Below are 27,692 nucleotides of genomic sequence, written 5' to 3' on the forward strand. Positions count from 1 at the left end.
ATACAAGGCTTATGGACTCAAGACCAGCTGCGCCTGCACATAAATCTAAAGGAAATGCTGGCAGTAAAATTGGCAATCCAGTCATTCAGACCATTTCTCCAAGAAGGTCAGTTGATGATAAGGACAGACAACACCACAGTTATGTGGTACATCAACAAACAGGGAGGCACACATTCATACCCTCTATGCCGGCTGGCACTGGACCTATAGGATGTGGCTCTGAGCTACAACATTCAGTTACAAGCAATTTTTGTACCGGGAAAAGAAAACATTCTAGCAGACATATTAAGCAGAACTACCACGGATGCCCACGAATGGATGCTGCATCCGGACATCTTCAAAGCCATCACAAGAGAATGGGGATTACCACAAACAGACTTATTTGCATCCCCACTCAATCACCAGCTAAAGAAATTCTGCACAAGGACGTACCACCCACTTGCTTGGAAGGTGGACTCCCTATCTTTCAGTTGGAAAACCTGACAGCATACGCATTCCCACCACTTCCTTTGATGCACAAGGTGCTTTTGAAGATCAAAGAGGAACGTCCAAGGATCATTCTGATAGCTCCAGACTGGCCAAGGCAACATTGGTGCCCATTACTGAGGAGCATGTCCCGGGAACAAATATGGGCACTACCCCTGATCCCATTGCTGTTAACACAGAACAACTACAACATCCTGCATCCAAACCTGAAAACTCTGCAGCTAACTGCCTGGAACATTACATAAGAACAATTAACCCAAATTTATCCCAAAGGGTTAAAGACATAATCCTTGAGGCTCAGACCTTCAACAAGAAAGAATTATGCAGCAAAATGGAAAAGATATCTCATTTGGAGTACTGCAAAGGGAAGATGTGGCACTGGTAAACACAGCCAACATCCTGGAGTACTTGGCAGAGCTCTTCCATACAGGCCTGTCCTATTCTTCCATCAAGATACATGCATCAGCTATTTCAGCAGAATACAGCTTGGATCCTCCTGTCTTCTCACATCCTCTGCTCAGGCAGTTTCTGAGAGGAATTAAAATGTAAAACCTCCCAGGAAACCACCATTGCCAGCATGGGACTTGAACTTTGTGCTAGAAAAATTGACACTTCCCCTTCGAACCAGCAGCAACAGCAGAATTACAATACTTATCCTGGAAGACTGCTTTCCTGCTGGCAATCACCTCAGCAAGAAGGGTCTCTGAACTACAGGCATTAATGGCAGTACAACCCTTCCTGATCTTCCATCAAGATAGAGTGTCCATGAGAACAAATCCTACATTTATGCCTAAGGTGGTATCCAGAGTGTCTTTAAATCAGGCTATCCACCTACCTACATTCTTCCCCAACCCACAGAACAGGGGAGAAAGACTGTTGCATACCTTGTATGTACATAGACAATTACGCTACTACCTGGACAGGACCAAGTCCAATAGAATAACTGACCAGCTTCTGGTAGCATATGCAACAGGAAAGGAAGGAAAACCAATTTCAAAACAGACGATCTCCAAATGGATAGGAAATTGCATTAGATTTTGTTACTCCTACCATGGAAAGACAACTCCGGAGAACATCAGGCCTCACTCCACAAGGGCTACAGCCACTACCACAGCTTTCTTCAGGAGTGGCTACCAAGGACATTATAGAGGCTGCTACTTGGACCTCCGTGCATACATTTGCCAAGCATTACAATTTACCTTTATACTCTAGATCCCGAGCAGGTTTTGCCACTGCTGTTTTGCAAGGGATCCTAACTACACCATAATCTCTTTTTCCTCCTCCCTAGTTTAGCTATGGTATTCTACCCATTTAGGACTGCAGATGCATCCTTGAAGGACATAGTACAGTTTTGTACCTACCATAAATGTAGATGTCCGATAGGAATGCATCTGCAGTCAGGATTACCCACCCACCTTCCCCTCTGTGGTACTCCTAGGGTATTTGCCATCCTTCAGCTAGCTTGCGGGCATCTATTATGGTGTATTTGTTTGTATATATGTACATACATGCTTATTTTATGTGTTTGCTCTCTACTATTTGGAAACATTGGCATTTATCCAAATTTAGCCATCCAAGAGGGCACCTGGCATCTGGGGCAAGAAACACTGAGGAAAATGGCGTCGGCTGATGCTTTTATACCCGAATAACTGCAGCTATGGCGTGGGTGAAGCGCGACACCAGCGAAGCCAGACCCAGACTTTGGAATCCGGCCGACCGAAGGGCTGCCTGGCGACAGGACTACCCATTTGTAAGGACTGCAGATGCATTCCTATCGGACATCTACATTTATGGTAGGTACAAAACTGTACTTTCTTCAGTCTTTTTTGCCGTGTGTGCCCGAAGCAGAAGCAGTTCGCAAGTGCCGGTCGGCCAGCTGCTGAATTACGGAAATATTGGAAACCGAAGTCTTCATTAAAGCTAAGTACCCGTTGAAACTTTTCTTGCCTCAGACCGATGTCAGAAAAAGTTAATAATTGTATTTCTTGTGGGAAGCAAATACCGCATAAGGATTTCCATTCCCTCTGCATACCTTGTTTAGGCCCAGACCACGACGTCTCGGGCTGTCGCTTTTGCGCTACCTTCAATAAACGCACTATTAAGCGTCGGGCGGAGTTCGCCCAACACTATTTTGGTAAAGCTTTTGATTATAAAATGTCATTGGACACTCAGACTACCGTTTTGTCCAAAAAACGCAAGGAAAAGGACCGACACACAAGGCCCGCGGTCCCCGCCGACACCACACCAAAACAGGCTACACGTGGTCCGGTTCTCAGCGAGACGCCTTTGCAGTCCCTGACTACCGATGACACTCCTTTGGCGGTGTCCTCTGTACCCGAGACCGCTGGGACCTCAGCCCTTTCCCAGACTACAACCACCGAAGCCTTTGCTAATGTTGAGCCTACTAATGTGGACAGGTCCACCTCCACCCATAGTGTCTTTAGACCCTCATCTTCTTTTTCTATTAAGGCCTTTACTAAATCCAAAGCAGCCAGGCACCCCAAGAGGCCTGTTGCACAGGGCCCATCTCCAGGTCCCATGCCTAAAAAACAGATGCTTAAGATGGCGGAGGATTTAATTACTCTTATCAGAGGTTCTCAACCCCCTCCAGACAAGAGACCCAGAGTGGAGGAAGATTCTCCCTCTTCTGATCAGAAATCCATTTTATCAGAACATTCTGATGCAGAGGAACACTCTTACTCCCCTTTTGAGGATTCGGATGCAGAACAGTCCATCCCTTCTGTATCTCCTCCTGAGGATTTTTCCTTTGGGGAAACCTTGCACACCTTGAGGGAACACTTCCATTGGGAAGGCCAAGACTTTTCAGATTCTAAGAAAAGGCTTAGGGAATTTCTTTTGTTACCTCAACACAGACCTCTGGCGATACCCCCTGTTTTGGACATACTTGATGTTTATTTGGAGGCTTGCCTTAACCCGGATTCTCTGCCTCCTGCACCAGTCAAACCTGATAGGTATTACAGAGTACCCAACTCTCACCAATTTCTCTTCAAAAGTCATAATGCTGACCCTGAAACCATTTCACAAGGCCCCAAGGGATTGAAGGCCTCCACTGCCAAGAATCCACTTCCTGCAGAAAGGGAGTCAAGATCTTTAGAAAGGTGGGGTAAAAAGGTATATACCTCGGCCACCCTAGCCATGAGGGCCTTAAATTGTCAGTTTCATATGCTTAAATATCAACAGTTCCTGTTATCACAATTAAGGAATAAAATGTCTCAACCTGAACAACCAGATTTAAAGGAGTTACAGGATATGATGCATAGTGCAGATAAAGTGGGTAAACACACTTTACAATGTGGTTATGATGCCCTAGAGGCTTCAAGTAGAGCGGCTGCTACAGGGTCAGTCATTCGCAGACATGCCTGGCTTAGAGAACAAAACTTACCTGATCATGTCAAAGCTAAACTTCTAGATGCTCCTTTACAAAAGGATGTGCTGTTTGGTACTAATGCTGAAGAGATACTACGGAAAATGGAAGAAAAAGCCAAATCTATGCAAACTGTCAAAGCCTTTTTACAGGTCCAACCACCACGTTTTAGCAGAAATTGGCCTTCTAAAAACTGGTCCTTTCCAGCCACTGACAAGCCCCAAAGAGGTAGATACAGACGCACAAGGGGCAGAGGGCAATCACAAGGATCATATAGAGGACGACAATGGCAAACTCCAGCACCAAGAGGTGGCAAGGACAGTGCACAACAATACAGGAAGCAAACCCAATGACTCCCTCATTTTCATGCCAAGCACGTCTCAGCTGGCAGCACCTTTGGTAGGAAAGCTAGCATTATTTGCAGCCAATTGGCATATTGTCACAACAGACAAATGGATCCTGGACATTATAAACAGAGGCTACAAATTTCATTTTCACACTCTTCCAAAATGAGAGGCATGCCAAACCTGCCACAGAATCAAAGGGCAGAGGCACAACTACAAATTTCAAAGCTCATAAGCATGAGAGCTATTCAAGAGGTACCTACTCACGAACAAGGTCAAGGTTTTTATTCAAGACTTTTTCTGGTACCAAGCAAAGGAACCGACTGGAGACCCATTTTGGACTTATCCATCCTAAACACATTTCTACTCGTACCAAAATTCAAGATGCTCACATTACAGCAACTTCTTCCCATGCTGGGCAAGGAGTTTTGGCTGGTAACATTGGACCTCAAGGAGGCATACCTGCATGTCCCAATCAGACAAAGCTGCAGAAGATACCTCAGATTTCTTGCAGGTTCAATCCACTATCAATTCTCTGCATTGCCCTTTGGCTTATCTACTGCCCAGAGTATTCACAAAGTGCCTGGCATCAGTGATTGCCTACTGCAGACTTCAAGGGATACAAATTTACCCTTATTTGGACGACTGCCTGATCCAAGTGGACAGCAAACACATACTTCTGGAACATCTGGCATATGTGACACGGTTATTGCATTCTCTGGGATACACAATCAACAAAGAGAAATCAAGGCCAACACCATCTCAGAAAATAACTTTCCTGGGTACCAACTTGGACACAAACACCCAGATGGCCTATCTTACGCCAGAAAAACAGGGGCAACTATCTCATTACTTCAAAATACTAGCAAAAAGTACCAGGCTTACTGCAAGGAAAATCCTGCAGGCTCTGGGATTCATGGCATCTTGCATTCTTTTAATCCCATGTGCAAAGCTGCATATGAGGAAACTTCAATGGTACCTAAAAAACCTATGGTCTCAACACAGTCACAGTTTGGAAACAATAATACCAATAATCCCATATTTGCAAAAGGAATTTCTATGGTGGGCCCAAGCATGTCAAGCAAACACAGGCCTCCCATTCTGCAAGCCTCAAGCAAAGCAAGTTATCACAACAGACGCCTCAGATTACGCCTGGGGCACATGACGGACAGGTGCATCCAGGGCAAATGGTCCCAAAAGAAAAGCACCTTCACATCAATCAAAAGAAATGCTAGCAGTAATAAATGCAATTACAGCTTTCAAGGACTTCCTGCATCCAGGGCAATTACTGATAAGAACAGACAACACCACAGTAATGTGGTACATAAACAAACAAGGAGGAACACATTCATACCCCTTGTGCAGACTAGCCATGACTCTTTGGAACTTGGCTCTGGAATGGCAAATCGAACTTCAAGCCCAGTACCTGCCAGGATTGGAAAACATGCTGGCAGACAATTTAAGCAGAAATATGACAGATCCACACGAATGGAAGTTACATCCTCAGGTGTTTACAGAAATAACCCAAGTGTGGTGGAGGCCAGACATAGATCTTTTGCCTCCCACAGGAATCATCAATTGGAAGCGTTTTGTTCGAGGACCTTTCATCCAAAGGCCTGGAGAGTGGGCGCACTTTCATTCAGTTGGACAGCATGGACAGTTTCGCATTCCCACCTCTGCCTCTTCTGCCCAAGGTACTTTTGAAAGCAAGAGCAGACAGACCAAAGATGATACTGATTGCTCCAGATTGGCCACGGCAACACTGGTATCCACTGCTGAGGAGCCTAACACATACTCCTCCCTGGTCCCTGCCTCTAATGCCTCTTCTGCTGACTCAGCACAGCTACAAAACTCTCCACAGTCAGCTGAAAACACTCAATCTCGCTGCATGGAAAATTCCTTAACACCACAACAGACCCTACTCTCCAAGGAGGTGCAGGATGTCATTTTGGAGGCCAGAAGGCCATCTACTAGAAAAGCTTACTCCGCAAAATGGAAGCGGTTTTGTTCTTGGAATGAGAAAAAAGGCCAGGACCCTAGAAAACTGAACTTGCCTCAGGTATTACAGTTATCTAGCTGAGCTGCTGAACAGTGGACTTTCATTTTCTTCCATAAAAATCCATGCCTCAGCCATTTCTGCAGAATACAACACGGATCCTCCTTTATTTTCTCACCCTCTCTTAAGACAGTTCCTCAGAGGGGCTAAGAATATTAGACCACCAAGGAAACAACCAATACCAGCCTGGGATCTTAAATTACATACTAGAAAAATTATCATTGCCTCCTTTTGAACCAGCTGCCTCAACAGATTTGCAATATTTGTCCTGGAAAACTGCCTTCCTTCTGGCTATCACTTTTCATCTCGTAGAGTTTCGGAACTACAGGCCCTCATGGCAGTGCAGCCCTTTCTCATTTTCCATCAGGACAGGGTTTCCCTTCGTACCAACCCATCATTTATGCCTAAAGTGGTATCCAGGGTAGCTTTAAATCAAGCCATACACCTTCCTACCTTTTACCCCAATCCTCAAAACAAAGGGGAAAGGCTGCTACATTCTTTAGACATCCCTAGGCAGCTACGTTACTACTTGGACAGAACAAAGTCCTTCAGGAAATCAGAACAACTCTTTGTGTCCTATGTTGTAGGGGCTCAAGGGAAGCCAGTTTCCAAGCAGACTATTTCAAAGTGGATAGGCCACTGCATACGGTTTTGTTATTCCTATCATGGGAAATCTGTTCCTACAGGTATCAGATCACACTCCACCAGCGCCACAGCTACCTCTACAGCCTTCCTCAGAGGAGTTCCTACCAAAGATATTCTGGAGGCAGCCACTTGGAGTTCTGTACATACCTTCACAAAACACTATCACCTGCCTTTATATTCCAGAACCAGAGCAGGCTTTGCCACTGCTGTTTTGCAGGGTATTCTGGCTCAACCCAGTTCCTCCTAGTACCTACCACCCTGTGCGTAGCTTTGGGACTCTACCCATCTGTGATTACTGCAGCTGTATGCACGATGAACATAGTACAGTTTTGTACCTACCATAAATGTAGATGTTCGAGTGCTAATACAGCTGCAGTACAGGTTTCCCTCCCTCCTTCCCCACTTGGTAAAGGCATGGGGCCTAACAACCTCTTCATACAACCTGACTGGGTTATCCTTCTATGGTTTATTTGCTTGCAACCACTGATTTTGGATTATCTTGCATTGCATGTATACACACATAAGCATAATTTATGTATTGCCTTCCTTCTGGGGGCACCTGACATCTGGGGCAAGAAAGACTGAAGAACATGGCGTCGGCTGTGTCTTATATACTCTGGCCTCACTGATGTCAGAAGAGAAAGCGACGACCGGCCGGACCAAGACTTTGGAATTCGGCCGACCGAGGGACCGCCTGACGGCAGAAAACCCATCTGTGATTACTGCAGCTGTATTAGCACTCGAACATCTACATTTATGGTAGGTACAAAACTGTACTTTCTGCAGGGCCTGTTAGCCGCCCCTAGAGCCATTTAGCTCCAGCCTCCCAACCATAGCTTTGGGATTCAACCCAATTGTAATGACTGCAACAGTGAAACACGAAGAACATAGTACAGTTGTGTACACACCATAAATGTAGATGTTCGAGTGTATTCACTGTTGCAGTCCAGGTTACCCACCCGCCTTCCCCCTTATTTTTGCTGGAACCTATCTTTACTTCTCTAATCTGTACAACCTATGTGGTGTATTTGCTTGTAGATGAAGGTAAAATATATTTTGGTGCATGTATGTTTTATTTATTTTTAGCCTACCCTTTTGGGGGGCACCTGACATCTGGGGCAAGAAAAACTGAAGAAAATGGCGTTGACTGCATCTTTTATACCCCTGGCGCACTGACGTCAGGAAGAGGCGACAGCAACTGATGCCGGACCTAGACTTTGGAATTCAGGCCGACTGAGGGTAGCCTGCCAGCAGGATAATCCAATTGTAATGACTGCAACAGTGAATACACTCGAACATCTACATTTATGGTAAGTGTACACAACTGTACTTTCTGCAGGGCCTTATAGCCACACCTAATGCTGTTTAGCTCCAGCCTCCCATCCATAGCTTTGGGATTCTACCCAAATGTAATGACTGCAACAGTGAAACACGAAGAACATAGTACAGTTATGTACACTTACCATAAATGTAGATGTTAGACTGTATTCACTGTTGCAGTCCAAGTTACCCGCCCGCCATCCCCTTTCATTCTGGAGTTTATCTTTCCTTCTCTATCTTCTACAACCTATGTGGTGTATTTGCTTGTAGATGAAGGTAAAGTTTGTATTGATGCATGTATATATAGCTTTTATATATATATTTTGCTACCTTTTTTGGGGAACCTGACATCTGAGGCAAGAAAAAACTAAAGAAAATGGCGTCTGCTGCTTGTTTTATACCCCTGATGACTTGACGTCATGGAAGAGGAGACAGCAACTGTCGCAAGACCCAAGACTTTGGAATTCAGGCCGACTGAGGGCAACCTGCCAGCAGATTACCCAAATGTAATGACTGCAACAGTGAATACAGTCGAACATCTACATTTATGGTAAGTGTACACAACTGTACTTTCTCCTAGCATTGCAGGCTTTTCAGGACAGTCTCCCCTTGGGTGTGACATCTGTCCAGACAGACAAGTGATTTGGTACATCAACGAAGAGGGAGGAACCAAGTCCTATCCTTTTTGTCAAGAAACCATGAGGGTATGGCAGTGTGCATTATCCTCTCACCATTTTCTTTTACGAATGCATATTCTGAGAAAGTCCACTGTTCACGTGGACAGATTGAGCATTCTCCCCCTAGAATGGTCCTTCAACCCAGTAATAAGAGTGGATGTTAAGCCATTGGGGCCATTCATGCTGCATTTCCCCACAACCAAGTGTAAAGTTTTTTGCTGTAATCCCCCATGAGGGAGAGTAACCAAGAGATGGTTAGATCCGCAATTGCCCCCCCCCCCCGACACCTCAATGCCTTTCCTCTTGCACCTGATACCCAAATTTTTGCTGAAGGTCACAGTCATCCTAATAGCACCTTCTTGAACTTGACAAGTGTGGTTTCCTTTCCTCTTGCCTCATCTAGTACACTGTCCCTAGGTACTGGGCTCATATCCAGATGTTATTCGTGTTTCACCGTTGCAGTCCTAGCATATGGGTTATCCGGCTCCTGGTAGCCCTCAGTCGGCCCAAATACCAGAGTCCTCTGTATATGACGTCGGCTGTAAACTGATGTCAGAACGTCAGTTATAAAAGAAGGCAGCAGACATCATTTACTCAGTCTTTCTTGCCACGGAGCCCGAAGCAGATGCAATTCGCACTAGTGCCTGTCAGCCATTTACCTTTTTTCTGCATTCCTACTACCAAGTTGAAGACTCCGTCAGATAAGTACCCTGTTGGGGACCCTCTTCTCTTGCTTTAATGAATGTTAGATAAAGTTAATAACTGTCTTGCCTGTGGAAAACAGATTCCGCACTGTGATTTTCATTCCTATTGTATGACTTGTTTGGGCCTTGAGCACGACGTCCCTAACTGTGATCTCTGTGCTTCGTTCAACCCATGTACCATACACTGTAGAGCGAAGATTTTATATAAGCATTTTGGAGTCTAGCCTAAGTTTATCGGTATGGTGTCTTCTGGTCTCCTGACTTCGGATATACCTAGGAAGTGCAAGGACAAGGACCGGGACAAGCCTAGGGTTAAAGCTGCTGACGACACACCAGTGAAATTGGTTGCCGGCCCAGCAGTAGCTAGTGAGGTGCTTTTGCAGCCCCTACAGTCCACAGATGTTCAGCCGCAGGCCTCTGCCGAGACCTTTATGGAGTCCTCCATGCCGCAGGCTGCTATTTTGTCTTCAGACCCTCCGCCTGTCGCAGCCTCAGATGGGTCCAGATCTGCTTTGCAGGCACTGGCTTCTGACGTCTCTTCTCTTCGACTTGAGACCAGAGCCAGACCGACTACCTTAGCTCAGACTTCTGCAGTTGCTAGGCCTCCCGAGTCCTTCCAGATTACTAGCAAACCTTTCAGCCGCAAATCTACCCACAAGCGGGCATCGGCCTCCCGTGCTGTGCCTCAGTCCCAGTTGGTAAAGATGGCTGGTGATCTTTCCCTTATTAAGGGTTTTCATCCCCCCCTCCTTCCAAGAGGGCTAGGGAATTGTCTTCTGATGTTTTGTCTAAATCAGATTCTGAGGTCCCCAGTATTTTTGCTGGTGAGGAATGAAATTCTCAACTTTTTTCTGGCGTTGAGGATTCTGATGCTGAGGACTGTATCCCTTCTGCCTCCCCTCTAGAAGATTTTTCCTTTTGGGATACTTTGAATAATCTTAGGGAACACTTTAAATGGGAAAGTCAGGATTTTCCTCTGTCTAAGAGGAGGATTCTGGAATTTTTGGATTTGCCACAGCATAAACCTCTGGCTATACCTCCTGTTAAGTTGTGGATGATGTTTTCATGGAAAATTCTTTAACTCCTAATTCTGTTCCTCCTGCTCCCAGAAAACGTGATGGGTATTATAGGGTTCCTAATTCTCATCAATTTCTTTAGAAATCCTACTGTTGATCGTGAGATTATTTCTCAAGGTCCCAAGGGTGTTAAGGCTACTATTGCTAAAAACCCTGTACCTTCTGATAAGGAGATGTTCATCGTGTTTCACTGTTGCAGTCATTACACTTGGGTTATCCTGCTGGCAGGCGACCCGCAGTCGGCCCGAGTTCCAAAGTCTTGGTCTGGCATCGGTTGTTGTCGCCTCTTCCCTGACGTCAGTGCGCCAGGGGTATAAAAGTTGCAACTGACGCCATTTTCTTCAGTCTTTCTTGCCGAGCGGTGCCCGAAGCAAACGCAGTTCGCAAGTGCCGGTCAGCCGACTCCTGAGATTTTCAAAATTGAATTTCAGAACCGAAGTCTTCTATAAAGCTAAGTACCCCGTTGGGGAAACTTTTTCTTGCTCCAGACCGATGTCAGTAAAAGTTAATTGTATTTCTTGTGGGAAGCAAATACCTCATAAGGACTTTCACTCTTACTGCATTCCTTGCCTAGGCTCTGACCACGACATTGCTAGTTGTCGGATGTTCGTGTGACACTGCTGCAGTCATTACACTTGGGTTATCCTGCCGTCAGGCGGTTCCCCAGCCGGCCTGAGTTCCAAAGTCTTGGTCCGGCGTCGGTTGCTGTCGCCTCCTCCCTGACGTCAGTGCGACAGGGGTATATAAGATGCAGCCGACCCCATTTTCTTCAGTCTTTCTTGCAGCACGGTGCCCGAAGCAAAAGCAGTTTGCAAGTGCCAGTCGGCCTACTCCTGAGATTTTCATTCCGAATCCAGAACCGAAGTCTTCTACAAAACTAAGTACCCCGTTGGGGAAAATTTTCTTGCCACAGACCAATGTCAGTAAAAGTTAATAACTGTATTTCTTGTGGGAAGCAAATACCTCATAAGGATTTCCGTTCTTATTGTATCCCGTGCCTAGGCCCAGACCACAACGTTACTGGTTGTCGGTTTTGTGCTAGGTTTAATAAGCGCACTATTAAACGGTTTGATTTTGCCCGACATTACTTTGGCAGAAAATTTAATTATACCATGCCGTCTGAACTTCCGACGACCGGTATTCATAAAAAGTGCAAAGACAAGGACAGGCATCCGAGGCCCATGATGACGAAGCCTCTTCTAGGCCAGTCACCGGTTCTCCGGTTTTCAGTGAGGTGCCTTTGCAGCCCCTGATGACCGCTTCTGCAGAACCACAGGCCGCCCCCGACCCCCACTTGGAGATGGCTGGGCCTTCGGACGCACTAGCTTTTCAGCAGACCGAAACCGATCCTGCAGAGGGATCCGGAGTACCTGAGCTAACCCGCAGCTTCAGAGGGTGTCTTCAGACCTACTCAGCTAAGCATTAAACCCTCTTCTAAGTCAAAGCCTCCTTTAAAAACTAAACTAAGAAACAAGTACAGCATTCTCCGGGACAGGCCTCCATGCCTAAGAAACAAATGCTGAAAATGGCCGAAGACCTAATCACTCTGATCAGGGGTTCCCATCCCCCACCTGATAAAAGGCCTAGACAGGATGCAGATTGATTCATCTGACCAGGGGTCCATTTCTTCAGATTCATCCTCAGACCTGGGATATTCTTTACCCCCTTATGAGGATTCTGATGCTGAGGAATCTATTCCATCAGCCTCTCTGCCTGAGGACTACTCCTTTGGGGAAACCTTACATACCATGAGGGAGCATTTCCATTGGGAAGGCCAGGATTATTCAGAATCCAAGAAAAGGCTCAGAGACTTCCTCTTATTACCTCAACACAACAGATCCCTGGCTATTCCGCCAGTGGTAGGTATTGTGGATGATGTGTACACTGAATCCAGCTTAAATCCTGATTCCTTACCTCCAGCTCCACTTAATCCGGACAGATATTAGAGTCCCTGACTCGCACAAATTTCTGTATAAAAGCCCTGTTGCTGATCCTGAAACTATTTCTCAGGGACTCAAAGGGGTTAAGGCCTCATCAGCTCCAGTTCCCTCTGACAGAGATTCCAGAGCACTAGACAGATGGGGAAAGAAAGTATATACGTCTGCAACTTTAGCAATGAGAGTCTTAAATTGCCAGTTTCACATGCTAAAATATCAGCAATTTTTGATGTCTCAGTTGAAACAAAAAATGCTTCCAGATACAGATCCTTCTAATTCTAAAGAAATGCAGGATTTATTGCATGCCGCTGAACAAGTGGGAAAGTATATTTTGCAATGTGGTTTTGATTCTTTAGAGGCCTCATGCAGAGCAGCAGTTACAGGCTCTGTCATTAGAAGACATGCATGGTTAAAAGAACATACGTTACCAGATCATGTTAAAGCTAAATTACTGGATGCACCTTTACAGCAGGATGTTTTATTTGGAGTTAAGGCAGAAGAGGTATTAAAGAAAATGGAGGATAAGGCAAAATCTATGCAAACAGTGAAGGATTTCTTACAGGTTCAGCCTCCTCGATTTAGTAGAAACTGGCCAACAAAGAATTGGTCCTTTCCAGTTAATGACAGACCTCAAAGGGGCAGATACAGATGGCCAAGAGGTAGAGGTCAACCACAAGGTCCTTACAGGCCTCGACAATGGGGTGCATCAGGCCAGAAAGAAGGGGAAGACAGGCACCAACCATATAAAAAACAGCCCCAATGACTTCCCACTCCAGCTGCCAAACAACTCACTCTTGGCAGCCCCTTTGGGAGGAAAACTGGCTCTTTTTTATTACAATTGGCATATGATCACCCAAGACAAATGGGTTCTCAATATTATTTCAAAAGGTTACAGGTTCCACTTTCACACTCTGCCAAGATTAAAAGGAATGCCAAATCTGCCACTAAATCAATGGGAAGAGGCTCAAAAACAAATTATGGCACTCATGAACATGGGAGCTATTCAAAAGGTACCACCACAGGAACAAGGGCAAGGATTTTACTCCAGACTCTTTATGGTTCCCAGAAAAGACAAAGCCTGGAGGCCCATTCTGGATCTTTCTTCATTAAACACTTATCTGGATGTTCCGAAATTCAAAATGTTGACATTACAGCAGCAAGCAAGTTTGGCTCGTGACTTTGGACCTCAAGGAGGCATACCTGCATGTCCCTATCAGACAAATCTGCAGAAGATACCTCAGGTTCTTAGCTGGTCCAATGCACTATCAATTCTGTGCACTGCCCTTTGGATTATCTACTGCGCCCAGGGTCTTCACAAAGTGCCTGGCACCAGTAATTGCATTTTGCAGACAGAAAGGAATTCAAATTTACCCATACCTGGACGACTGCCTGATTCAAGCAGAGAGCAAGGACATTCTTCTACAGCATCTGGCGTTTGTAAAAAAGTTAAGTTGCCTGGGGTACACAGTAAACAAAAAGAAATCAAAACTAGTGCCCTCACAAGAGATAATATTCCTGGGTGCCAGCTTGAACACAACGGCCCAGATGGCTTTTCTCATGCCAGACAAGCAAGGACAACTGACACAATACTTTCAATTGATGGCAACAAAGACCCAACTCCCTGCAAGAAAAATTCTGCAGGCCTTGGGCTTCATGGCATCTTGCATATTACTAATTCCATATGCCAGACTGCATATGAGGAAACTGCAGTGGTACCTAAAGAATGTATGGTCTCAACACTGTCAAAGTTTGGAAACAGTTATACCACTAATACCTTGCCTTCAACAGGAGTTTTGATGGTGGGCTCAAGCTTGTCACCTCAACAAGGGACAGCCTTTCACTCAACCCACAGCCAGGCAAACACTGACAACAGATGCATCGGATTACGTCTGGGGAGCACACATGGCAGGAAAATGTATTCAGGGCAAGTGGCCCACAGAACAAAGGCATCTTCACATCAATCAAAAAGAGATGCTAGCTGTACAAAATGCCCTTCTAGCTTTCAAGGACCTGTTGTGTCCAGGACAACTACTACTAAAGACAGACAACACCACAGTTATGTGGTACATAAACAAGCAAGGGGGCACTCACTCCTACCCCCTCTGCAGACCAGCCATGACCTTGTGGAACACTACAAGCACAGTTCCTGCCAGGAGAGAAAAACACACTGGCAGACGACTTAAGCAGAAATATCATGGATCCCCACGAATGGGAATTGAATCCTCAAATATTTAGAATAACAAAGAAATGGTGGAGCCCGGACATAGATCTGTTTGCCTCCCCAATGAGTTGCCAGCTAAAGAAATTCTGCACAAGGAGTTACCATCCGCAAGCATGGGAAGTGGATGCCCTCTCATTCAGCTGGACAAACCTACACATATATGCTTTTCCACCACTGCCTCTTCTCTCAAAGGTACTCCTAAAAGCCAGGCAAGAAGAGCCAAAAATTATCCTGATTGCACCAAACTGGCCACACCAGCACTGGTACCCAATCTTAAAAAACTTAGCACAAGGGACCACCCTGGATTTTGCCTCAAATACCACATCATCTGTCTCAGCATAACAATCAGTTACTCCACAGCCAGCTAAAGACACTAAACCTAGCTGCATGGAAGATTCCCTAGCCACACAAGCAATGCCTCTCTCCAAAGCAGTTATGGATGTCATTCTGGAGGCCAGAAGGCCTAGTACCAGGAAAGCCTACTCGGATAAATGGAAGAGATTCTGTGCCTGGAACCAGGCTCACAGCCTTGATCCTCTTGTGCCAAACATTCCTCAGATACTACAATATTTGACTGAGATGCTGGACAAAGGCCTCTCCTTTTCATCCATCAAGATCCACGCCTCTGCCATCTCTGCACATTACAACACAGATCCACCAATTTTCTCTAATCCTTTGCTAAAACAGTACCTCAGAGGGGCTAAAAACACAAGACCGCCCCGTAGAGCACCTACTCCAACTTGGGACCTCAACTTTATTTTGCAAAAAATTAACTTTACCTCCTTTTGAACCAGCTAGCACGGCAGAATTAAAATACATTTCTTGGAAAACTGTTCTGCTCCTGGCAATAACTTCTGCAAGAAGAGTTTCAGAATTACAGGCACTGATGGCAGTGGAACCTTTCCTCATTTTCCACCAGGACAGGGTCTCCTTAAGAACTTAACCCTATGTTTATGCCTAAGGTGGTTTCAAGTGTCTCTCTAAACCAAACCATTCACTTGCCTACTTTTTATCCCAAACCACAGAATAAAGGGGAAAGACTACTGCATTCATTGGACATTCACAGGCAGTTACACTTCTACTTGGACAAAACCAAAGCTTTCAGAAAATCTGAGCAATTATTGGTAGCATATGCTGCAGCAGCACAGGGAAAAGCTATTTCAAAACAGACTATTTCCAAATGGATAGGACATTGCATAAGTTTCTGCTATACGCACCATGGAAAACCTGTGCCTAACAGCATTAGATCTCACTCCACCAGGGCAACAGCCACTTCAACTGCCTACCTCAGAGGAGTACCTGCCAAGGATATTTTGGAAGCAGCAACATGGAGTTCTGTGCATACCTTCACCATGCATACCTTCACCAAGCATTACCATCTGCCTCCATACTCTAAATCCAGAGCTGGCTTCGCCTCTGTAGTCCTGCAGGGCCTTATAGCCACCCCTAATGCCTTATAGAACCAACCACCCTACCTCAGCTTTGGGATTCTACCCAAGTGTAATGACTGCAGCAGTGTCACACGATGAACATAGTACAGTTTTGTACCTACCATAAATGTAGATGTTGGAGTGTAGACACTGCTGCAAGTCCAGGTTACCCTCCCTCCTTCCCCTCTTACTGGTTAGTACGTACCTAGTTCCTCTACCTTTTACTACCTATGGGGAGTATTTGCTGGTAGCTGAAAGTATGTTTGCATTTCTTATGTATGTTTTATTAGCAATTTGTATTGCCTTCCTATTTGGGGCACCCGACATCTGGGGCAAGAAAAACTGAAAAAAATGGCGTCTGCTGCATCTTATATACCCCTGTCATACTGACGTCAGGGAGGAGGCGACCGCAACCGACGCCGGACCAAGACTTTGGAACTCAGGCCGGCTGGGGAACCGCCTGACGGCAGGATAACCCAAGTGTAATGATTGCAGCAGTGTTTACACTCGAACATCTACATTTATGGTAAAAACTGGACTTTTTGTGCTAGATTCAATAAACGCACTATTAAACGGTTTGATTTTGCTTTACATTATTTTGGACGAAGATTTAATTATATAATGCCGTCGGAACAACCGACGACCGGAATGTATAAAAAACGCAAAGACATAGAAGAAGACAGGCATCCGAGGTCCAAAACTGATGAAGCCTCTTCTAGGCCAGTCGCCGGTTCTCAGTGAGGCGCTTTCGCAGCTCCTGACACCCGCTACCTCAGAGCCATAGGCCCTAACAGACAGCCACGTGGCGACACCGAGGCTTGTGGAAACTCAAGGTATTGGGCCTACGGTCCAGAGCTGCTGAGCAGGTACCGGCTTCTGAGGGTGTTTTCAGACCTTCTACAGCTTACAATTAAGGCTACTACAGCAGCAAAGGCAAAGTCAAAAACACCGTTAAAGACAAGAAAACAAGTGCAGCATTCGCCAGAACAGTCATCCATGCCAAAGAAACAGATAATTAAAATGGCCGAAGACCTTATTACTTTAATCATGGGCTCCCATCCACCTCCTGACAAAAGGCCTAGCCAAGACACTGATTATGATTCCTCTGATCAGGTTTCCATTTCCTCTGATTCTTCTTCTGATCAGGGCTGTTCTCTCCCTCCCTATGAGGACTCTGATGCTGAAGAGTCCATTCCTTCAGCCTCACCGCCTGAGGATTATTCTTTTGAGGAAACCCTGCACACCATGAGGGAGCATTTCCATTGGGAGAGCCAGGATTACTCAGAATCCAAGAAAAGGCTCAGAGATCTCCTTTTATTGCCTCCGTACAGGCCCCTGGCTATCCCTCCTGTGCTTGATACTGTAGATGATGTTTTTTCTGAATCCAGTCTGTCTCCGGATTCTTTACCCCCTGCTCCAGTAAAGCCAGACAGGTACTACAGGGCCCCTGACTCTCATAAATTTCTTTATAAAAACCCCTCTGCAGACCCAGAAACAATTTCTCAGGGTCCTAAAGGGGTTAAAGCTTCCACTGCCAAAAATCCTGTCCCCTCAGATAGGGATTCCAGAGCTCTGGACAGATGGGGGAAAAAAGTTTACACTTCTGCTACTTTAGCTGTAAGAGCTTTAAACTGTCGGTTTCACATGCTTAAATATCAACAGTATCTGATGTCATTGTTAAAGCAGAAAATGGTTACAAATATAGAAAGTCCTGACAGTAAAGAAATGCAGGATTTATTGCATGCAGTTGAACAAGTGGGAAAGCATACTCTGCAATGTGGTTTTGATTCATTAGAGGCTTCTTGTAGAGCCGCAGTTACAGGCTCAGTAATTCGAAGACATGCTTGGTTGAAAGAACAAAGTTTACCTGATCATGTTAAAGTAAAATTATTGGATGCTCCTCTACAGCATGATATTTGTTTGGTATTAAGGCAGAAGAGGTGTTAAAGAAAATAGAGCATAAAGCAAAGTCAATGCAAACTGAAAGATTTCTTACAGGTTCAACTACCTAGATTTAGCAGAAACTGGCCTTCAAAAAATTGGTCCTTTCCAGTCTGACAGGCCACAAAGAGGCAGATACAGATGCCCAAGAGGCAGATCTCAGCCCCAAGGCTCCTACAGACCTAAACAATGGGGTGTTTCAGCCCCCAAAGGAGGAGAAGACAAATCACAACCTTATAGGAAACAGTCACAATGACTTCTCTCTGCAAATGCCAAGCTCTTACCAGTTGACAGCACCCCTAGGGGGAAAGCTAGCACTTTTCTCAAAAAATTAGCACATGATCACCCAAGACCAATGGGTGCTGAATATAGTTTCTCAGGGATACAGGTTCCACTTCCACACACTTCCAAAACCAAAAGGTATGCCAAACCTGCCACAAAACCAGTGGGCAGAGGCACAAAAACAGATTGCTGCTTTTATGGATATGGGAGCTATTCAGAAAGTTCCACAAGAAGAACAGGGACAAGGATTTTACTCAAGACTTTTCTTAGTACCCAGAAAAGACAAAGCCTGGAGACCAATACTGGACCTGTCAATCTTGAATACTTTCCTGGATGTTCCAAAATTTAAAATGTTAACACTTCAACAACTTCTGCCCATGCTGGGCAAGGAGGCTTGGCTAGTTACTTTGGATCTCAGAGGCATACCTGCACATCCCAATCAGACAATCGTGCAGAAGATACCTCAGATTTATAGCAGGCTCAATGCATTACCAATTCTCTGCACTGCCCTTTGGCTTATAAATGCCTGGCACCAATAATTGCATTTTGCAGACAAAAAGGAATTCAAATTTATCCCAACTTGGACGACTTCCTTATTCAAGCAGAGAGCAAGGACATTCTTCTAAAGCACCTGGCATTTGTAAAAAGATTGCTAATTTGCCTAGGGTACACAATAAACGACAATAAATCAAAACTAGTTCCCTCTCAAGAGATGATATTCCTGGGTGCAAGCTTAAATACAACTGCCCAGATGGCTAATCTCACGCCAGACAAACAAAGGCAACTGACTCATTACTTTCAAATGATGGCAACAAAGACCCAGCTCCCTGCAAGAAAAATTCTGCAGGCCCTGGGTTTCATGGCATCCTGCATTCTACTAATTCCATATGCAAAACTGCATATGAGGAAACTACAATGGTATCTAAAAAGTGTTTGGACTCAGCATTGTCACAGCTTAGAGACAATCATAACCTTGATTCCCTGCCTACAACAGGAGTTTCGATGGTGGTACCAGGCCTGTCACCACAACAAGGGACAGCCTTTCACCTTACCTACAGCCAGGCAAACAGTAACGGATGCATCGGATTATGCTTGGGGAGCACATATGGCAGGAAAATGTATTCAGGGCACGTGGCCCAAGGAGCAAATGCATCTTCACATCAATCAAAAAGAGATGCTAGCTGTACACAATGCCCTGACAGCCTTCAAGGACCTAATACATCCAGGACAACTACTAATAAAGACGGACAATACCAGAGTTATGTGGTACATAAACAAGCAAGGGGGCACACATTCCTACCCCCTATGCAGACAAGCCAAGACTTTGTGGAACACAGCACTGACCTACCAGGTACATCTGCAAGCACAATTCCTGCCAGGAACAAAAAATACACTGGCAGACGAACTAAGCAGAAATCTCATGGATCCTCACGAATGGAAGCTAAATCCACAAGTGTTCAACATGATAACAAGGAAATGAGGACGCCCAGACATAGATCTTTTTGCCTCCCCTCACAATTGCCAAATACAGAAATTTTGCACAAGGACTTATCACTCTCAAGCATGGAAAGTGGGTGCTCCATCATTCAGCTGGAAAAACCTGCCAGTCTATGCCTTCCCTCCGATGCCTCTTCTCACCAAGGTGCTTCTAAAAGTCAGACAAGAGAGACCAAAAATGATACTGATTGCACCAGACTGGCCACGCCAGCACTGGTACCCAATCCTAAAAACTTTGTCCCAAGGCCCACCTTGGCCTCTACCTCAAATCCCTCATCTTCTGACACAGCAAAACAATCAAATTCTACACAGCCAACTCAGAACCTTAAACCTGGCAGCATGGCAGATAATGTAGCCAATAGACTGCACCTCTCTCTAAAGCTGTTATGGATGTAATTTTGGAAGCCGGGAGGCCCAGCACTAGGAAATCTTATGCAGAAAACTGGAAGAGATTCTCTGCTTGGAACCAGGCACAAGGGCTCGACCCACTGGTCCTTAATATACCTCAGATTTTGCAATACCTGACTGAGATGTTGGACAAAGGTCTATCTTTTTCATCTATTAAAATCCTTGCCTCTGCCATTTCAGCTCATTACAATACGGATCCTCCTATTTTTTCACATCCTCTACTACGACAGTACCTCAGAGGGGCAAAGAATATAAGACCCTCTAGGAGAGCACCAGTACCTACTTTGGACCTCAACTTTGTTTTAGAAAAACTAACACTGCCTCCATTTTAACCAGCCAGCACAGCTGATCTAAAATTCTTGTCATGGAAAACTGCTCTGCTCCTAGCAATAACTTCAGCAAGAAGAGTCTCAGAGTTACAGACATTGATGGCTGTGGAACCTTTCCTCATTTTTCATCAGGACAGGGTTTCTCTTAGGACAAACCCAACATTCTTGCTATTTTCTACCCAAATCCCCAGAGTAAAGGGGAAAGACTTCTGCACGCTTTGGATATACACAGGCAGCTACAATTTTACTTGGACAAAACAAAAGCTTTCAGAAAAACCGAGCAACTGTTTGTAGCTTATGCTGCAGGATCACAAGGAAAGCCTATCACAAAGCAGACAATCTCTAAATGGATAGGTCACTGCATCCGCTTCTGTTATGCACAACATGGCAGATCTGTGCCTAAGGGCATTAGGCCTCATTCTACCAGAGCAGCAGCCACTTCACCAGCTTTCCTCAGAGGGGTACCAACCAAAGACATATTAGAAGCAGCAACCTGCAGCTCAGTGCACACTTTTACCAATCACTACCACCTACCTCTCTACTCCAAACCAGAGCAGGCTTTGCCACTGCAGTTCTGCAGGGCTTATTAGCCTCGCCAAATCCAATCTAGACCCAGCCACCCAACCTCAGCTTTGGGATTCTACCCAAGTGTAATGACTGCAACAGTGAAACACGATGAACATAGTACAGTTGTGTACCTACCATAAATGTAGATGTTCAAGTGTATTCACTGTTGCAGTCCAGGTTACCCACCCTCCATCCCCCTCTTTGCTGGGACTATTCTGTACTTCTCAACTCTATACAACCTATGTGGTGTATTTGCTTGTCAAAGGAAATGTTTATAGTAACATATGCATGGTTGTTTGGCATATTTTTATATTTTCAGCCTTCCTATCTGGGGGCACCTGACATCTGGGGCAAGAAAAACTGAAGAAATTGATGTCGGTTGCAACTTTTATACCCCTGGCGCACTGACGTCAGGGAAGAGGCGACAGCAACTGACGCCGGACCAAGACTTTGGAACTCGGGCTGACTGCGGGTCGCCTGCCAGCAGGATAACCCAAGTGTAATGACTGCAACAGTGAATGCACTCGAATATCTACATTTATGGTAGGTACACAACTGTACTTTTAGGGCCTCGGACAGGTGGGGTATACCTCTGCAACTCTTGCCTTTAGATCTGTGAATTGTCTTTTTAACATGCTTAAGTATCAGCAGAATACTTTGGAGGCTATTAAGGCTATGCTTGGGGATATTCCTTCCATGTTGGACAACAAAGACTTACTAGATTTACTTAAATTCTGCCACTTTGGTTATTAAGCATTCTCTTCATTGTGGTTTTGACACCGTGGAGGCTTCCTGCAGAGCAGCAGCCACTGGTTCCATTATTAGAAGGCATGCTTGGCTTAGGGAGCATCCTCTTTCTGAACCTGTCAAATCTAAATTGTTGGATGTTCCTTTGCACAAAAACAACCTTTTTGCTAACAAGGCTGAGGAGGTACTGAAAAAGTTGAAGGATAAGGCGAAATCTATGCAAGCTGTAAAAGATTTCCTTCAGGTTCAGTCTCCTCTGTTTAGTAGGCATTATTCTTCCAAGAATTGGTCTTTCCCTGATCCTGGCAAGCAGGGTCGTTCTAGGCCTATGGGTTTCAGGTCTTCGAGGGCAGGCTTCTGCCCCTCAGAGCTAAATAATTGCATCCTTCTGTTAAATTGGGGAGTTCTAAGCCAGCTTCCCAAAGCAAGCATTCTCAATGACTCTGGCCTTCTTGTGCCTACCTCTGCAGGCCCAGGGTTTCCTTTGGGGTGAAGGTTAGCCAGGTTCACAGGGGTATGGTCAACCATCACAGAAGACAAATGGGTGCTCAGCATAGTAAACCAAGGTTACAAGTTTTATTTTCACACCTTCCCTGTTCTACAAGGTTACCCGGACATACCCAGAACTCTCAGGGCAGATGTAGAGAATCAAATTTCTTCTCTACTGACTATGGGTGCTATAGAGCCAGTTCCTGCAAATCAGGCAGGCCTAGGTTTTTATTCCAGACTTTTTCTGGTACCCCAAAAAAGGGGGCAATTGACTCCCTATTCTGGATCTGTCTATTCTAAACACTTTTCTGGTGATTCCCAAATTCAGTATGCTCACTCTTCAAAAGTTACTGCCAATGTTGCACAAGGATTCATGGCTGTTAACTGGATCTTAAGGAGGCTGATCAGCACATCCCAATAAGAGAAAGTTGCAGGCAGTTTCTTCATTTCAGGGCTGGGGAGCAACACTTCCAATTGTCTGCGCTGCCCTTTGGCTTATCTACTGCTCCCAGTTTTTTCACAAAGTGCCTGGCGCCAGCCATTACTTTTTGCAGGCAGAGGGACATTCAACTTTATCCTTACCTGGACGACTGCCTCATTCAAGCAAACTCCCCAGAACAGTTAACAAAGGATTTGGTCTTCGTGAAGAACATTCTCACTTCTTTGGGGGGGGGGGGGGGTTACACTCTCAATGAAAAGAAGTCAAAGATGGTTCCTACAAGGGAGATTTGTTTTCCTGGGAGCGAGTTTGAATACAGCCAACCAGATGGTATTCCTCCCTCAAGACAAACAACAAGATCTGTCAGCTTATTTCAAAAACTTGGCAAGCATGACCCAGCTCTCTCTGCAAGGCAATTCCTGCAAGCACTGCGGTTCATGTATCCTGATGATCCCATATGCAAGGCTGCATATGAGAAAACTTCAATGGTACCTCAAGAACCGTTGGTGTCCACACACACAGGACTTGGACTTGAATCTTCTCCTTATTCCCTGTCTACAAATGGAGTTTCTCTGGTGGGCGACAGCCTGTTCTCAGAACAAGGGTCTGCCTTTCTGCCCACCACCTGCCAGCCAGACTCTCACCACAGACGCCTCAGATTATACATGGGGAGCACATCTGGAAGGCAGGGGCATACAGGGGACTTGGAGCACTCAACAGATTCATCTGCACATAAACTTAATTGATGGCAGTGCAGCAGGCCTTGCTGGCTTTCAAAGACCTACTCCACCTTGGGACTCTTCTGATCAGGACAGACAATACCACAGTCATGTGGTACATCAACAAGCAGGGGGGACTCGCTCTTACCCTTTATACAGACACAGCATGAGACTGTGGTCCTTAGCAACTTCCATGGGCATACATCTCATAGCCCAGTATCTTCCAGAGAGGCTAAACTCCTTGGCGGATCAATTGAGCAGACATGTTCTGGATCCTCATGAATGGTAGCTGAACAAGATCATTTTCCATTGCATCACTCAGCATTGGGGGCACTCCTCAGGTGGATATTTTCTCCTATCACACCAATCATCTCCTTCCAACCTTCTGCACCAGGAAGTTTCACAACAAAGCATGGAGAGTGGACGCTTTGTCCTTCCAATGGACACAACTCTCAATTTCTGCCTTCCCCCATCTGCCTCCTCTTCGCAGAGTGCTACTAAAGATAAGGGATGAAAAACCAAAGGCTGTTCTGATAGCTCCAGATTGGCCCAGGCAGCATTGGTATCCCCTTCTTTACAGCCTTTCCCAAGCTCAGCCTTTGCATCTTCCCCTGGTACCAGATCTATTGGTTCTGGAAGGGGGAAAGTTTCTTCATCCTCATCTTCAAACTCTGCATTTAACTGCCTGGCTAATACTTTAAATCTTTCCCAGCAGGTGGTTGAAGTTCTTCATGAGTCCAGGAGGCCTAGCACCAGGAAATCCTATGCAGATAAATGGAAGAGATTTTTCTCTTGGATGCAGGCTAAAGGAGAAGAGTCTTCTCATCTTTCTCTTTCCCTCATTCTTGATTATCTAGCAGGTTTGCTTAATGGTGGACTTTCCTTTTTCTTCAATTAATATTCATGCTTCAGCAATTTCTGCTCATTGTTCTTTTGAGCAACCAATTTTTTCACACCCCTTGATGAAGCAGTTCCTGAGGCGAGCTAACAGTCATAGACCTCCCAGAAGACCACCCACTCCTGCTTGGGATCTTAATTTTGTCCTAGAGAAGCTTACTCTTCCTCCCTTTGAACCTGCCGCCTCTGCAGGTTTAAAGTTTCTTTCATGGAAAGACTGCCTTTCTTTTGGCTATTACTTCTGCCAGAAGGGTATCGGAGCTGCAAGCCTTAATGGCAGTAGAACCTTTCATTATTTTTCACACAGACCAGGTCTCTGAGAACTAATCCCTCATTTTTGCGTAAGGTGATTTCCAGTCTGACCCTTAACCAGTCTATTCATCTGCCTATCATTTTCAATAACCCCCCACAATAAAGGTGAAAGGATTCTGCACTCTCTTGATGTGCACAGACCGTTGAGATTTTACTTAAGTAGGACTAAACCCTTTTGGAAATCTGAGCAGTTGGTTAGTTTTGCTCCTCGGGCTCAGGGTAAAGCTATTTTGAAACAAACATCTCCAAATGGATTGCTCATTGTATTCACTTTTGTTACCTACAGCATGGGAAGGTTCCCTCTCAGGGTATTAGGACCCATTCTACTAGAGCAGCCTCTACTTCTGCAGCTTTTTGAGAGGTGTGCATGCTAAGGACATTCTAGAAGCAGCTACTTGGTCTTCTGTCCATACTTTCACAAAGCATTACAACCTACTTTTGTTTCTAAATACAGGGCTGGTTTTGCCTCTGCAGATGTTCTTCATCTCACATTGCTGCAGTCCTTACACTTGGGTAGTCCGCTGTCCACTATCATATCCTCAGTCTTTTATGCAGAAGCAGCATTGAAGTTTCAGACCGAGTTCAAAGTTAATATTTTTTTTTTTTTGCCTCAGTCATTTTTTACGGATGTCGAAAAAAGTTAATAGTGCGTTTCTTGTGGGAAACGGATACATTATCATACTTGTATGTCATGCTTAGGGCCTGCCTGAGCACGCGTTGTTGGCTGTCGCTCTTGTGCTAGATTTAATAGGATGCAGGACAAGGCAGTTAAGCCTAGGCTAGAAGAAACGTCTGTGCGGACGCCCGGTTCTTTAAGGTGTCGGTGGAGCGGTGGCTCCTTTGTGTTCCCAGAGTGAGACCTTATTATTGCAAGATGTGGCCTCTCAGGAGGCAAGTCAGGCTGAGGGGCTTCTCAGGTTACTCCCTTCCTAAGGTGGCTAGGCCCTCTCCTTCTGTTTCTAAGGCTTCTCCCAGGGGCAGGCAGGGTTAGCTTCAGTTGGTGTTACCCCTAGCTCTTCAGGTACTATGCCATATGCTTAAAATGGCAGAAGATTTGATTACTTTGATTAGGGGTCTATGCCCCTCCTGCTAAGAGACCTAGGGTGGAGCCTGAGCTGGGGTTTTGAGCAAGCTTCAGATGTTTCAGAGTCTTGGCTGAAGACTTGCAGGAGTACTCTCCTTATTCTGATTCTGATGTGGATGATTCTCCTTTCTGCTACTCTCCCTGAGATTTTTTTCTTTTCAGAAACTCTTCATTCCATGAGGGAGCATTTTAAGTGGGAGGACTTCTGTCAGGACTTCTGATTCCAGAATTTCTGTTTTACCCCAGCAGGGGCCTTTTGGCTATACTCCTGTTTTGGATGTAGTGGAAGATGTTTAATCCTGATTCTTTCCCCCTGCCTCCTGTTAACGGATAGGTATATTACAGGGTGCCTGAAGTTCATAAGTATCTTTTTAAGAGTCCCTAAGGGTTAACTTCTGTTGTGTTAAGAATCCTCCTCACAGAGGAGGAGCTAGGGGGCCTTGATAGATGGGGAAAGAAAGTTTATACTTCTTCCACTCTTGCTATGAGGGCTCTGAATTGCCAGTTTCACATGTTGAAATACCAAAACTATCTCCTTTCACAATTGAAGTCTAAGGTTGATGCTCTGGCAGTAGGTATTTGATTGTAAGAGTTGCAAGATTTAGTACATGTTTCTGAACAGGTGGGTAAGCATTCTTTGCAATGTGGTTTTGATGCTGTACAGGCCTAGGGTGGCTGCCACTGGGACTGTTCTTGCCTGGCTGAGGGATCAGAATTTGTCTGAACATGTTAAAACAAGGATTTTAGATGCTCCTTACAAATCTGGCGTGTTGTTTGGTCCTCCTGTTGAGACAGTCTTAAAGAAAATGGAAGACAAGGCTAAGTCTATGCAGACTGTTAAAGATTTTGCAGGTCCAGCCTCCAAAGTTTAGTAGAAATTGGCCTACTAAGGGATCCTTCTTATGATTCCCAGTCTAGGCGTGGTAAGGGCAGAGCTCAGGGCTCTTTCAGGCCTAGAACAGGGAGTTCTCCTGCACAGGCTTGGTGAGGGCAGGGGTCAGTCCTTTTCAGCTGCCAGAGCCTGCTTGTCTGGCAGCGCCTTTGGGGGGAAGGTTGGCAGTTTTCAAAGAAATTGGAGTTTAATTACCCAGGACAGATGGGTATTGGATATCATACACCACGGCTACAGGTTTTATTTCCATACCTTGCCTCCTTTCAAGGCATGCCAGGCGTTCCTCCTCAACAAAGAATAGAGGCTCACAAACAGGTTTCTCTGTTGCTCCAACTAGGTCCCTCTGCCAGAAGTGGGCCTAGGATTTTATTCTCGCCTGTTCCTAGTACCAAAGAAGGGGAACACGTGGAGACCAATTTTGGATTTATCTATCCTCAACACTTATCTGGACATTCCCAAGTTCAAAGAGATGGCGCTGCAGCAGCTTTTACCTCTGCTGGGCAAAGATCATTGGATGGTAACTTTGGATCTCAAGGAGGCTTACCTTCATGTTCCTATCAGACTCAGTTGCAGAAAGTATACTTCTCACTATCAGTTCTCTGCATTGCCTTTGGCTTATCTACTGCGCCCAGAGTGTTCACGAAAGTTCTGGCTCCAGTGATAGCTTTCTTCAGACTAAAAGGAATACAGATCTATCCTTATTTCTGCCTAATTCTGGCTCAAGGAAGGGAAGAGCTTCTTCATCATTTGGAATATGTGATAGCAGTGCTAAGATGCCTAGGGTATTCTGTGAGCGAAATAAAGTCCA

The sequence above is a fragment of the Protopterus annectens genome, chromosome 2.part1 (assembly GCF_019279795.1).
Source record: "Protopterus annectens isolate FY-2018-M chromosome 2.part1, PAN1.0, whole genome shotgun sequence".
NCBI classification, from domain to species: domain Eukaryota; kingdom Metazoa; phylum Chordata; order Ceratodontiformes; family Protopteridae; genus Protopterus; species Protopterus annectens.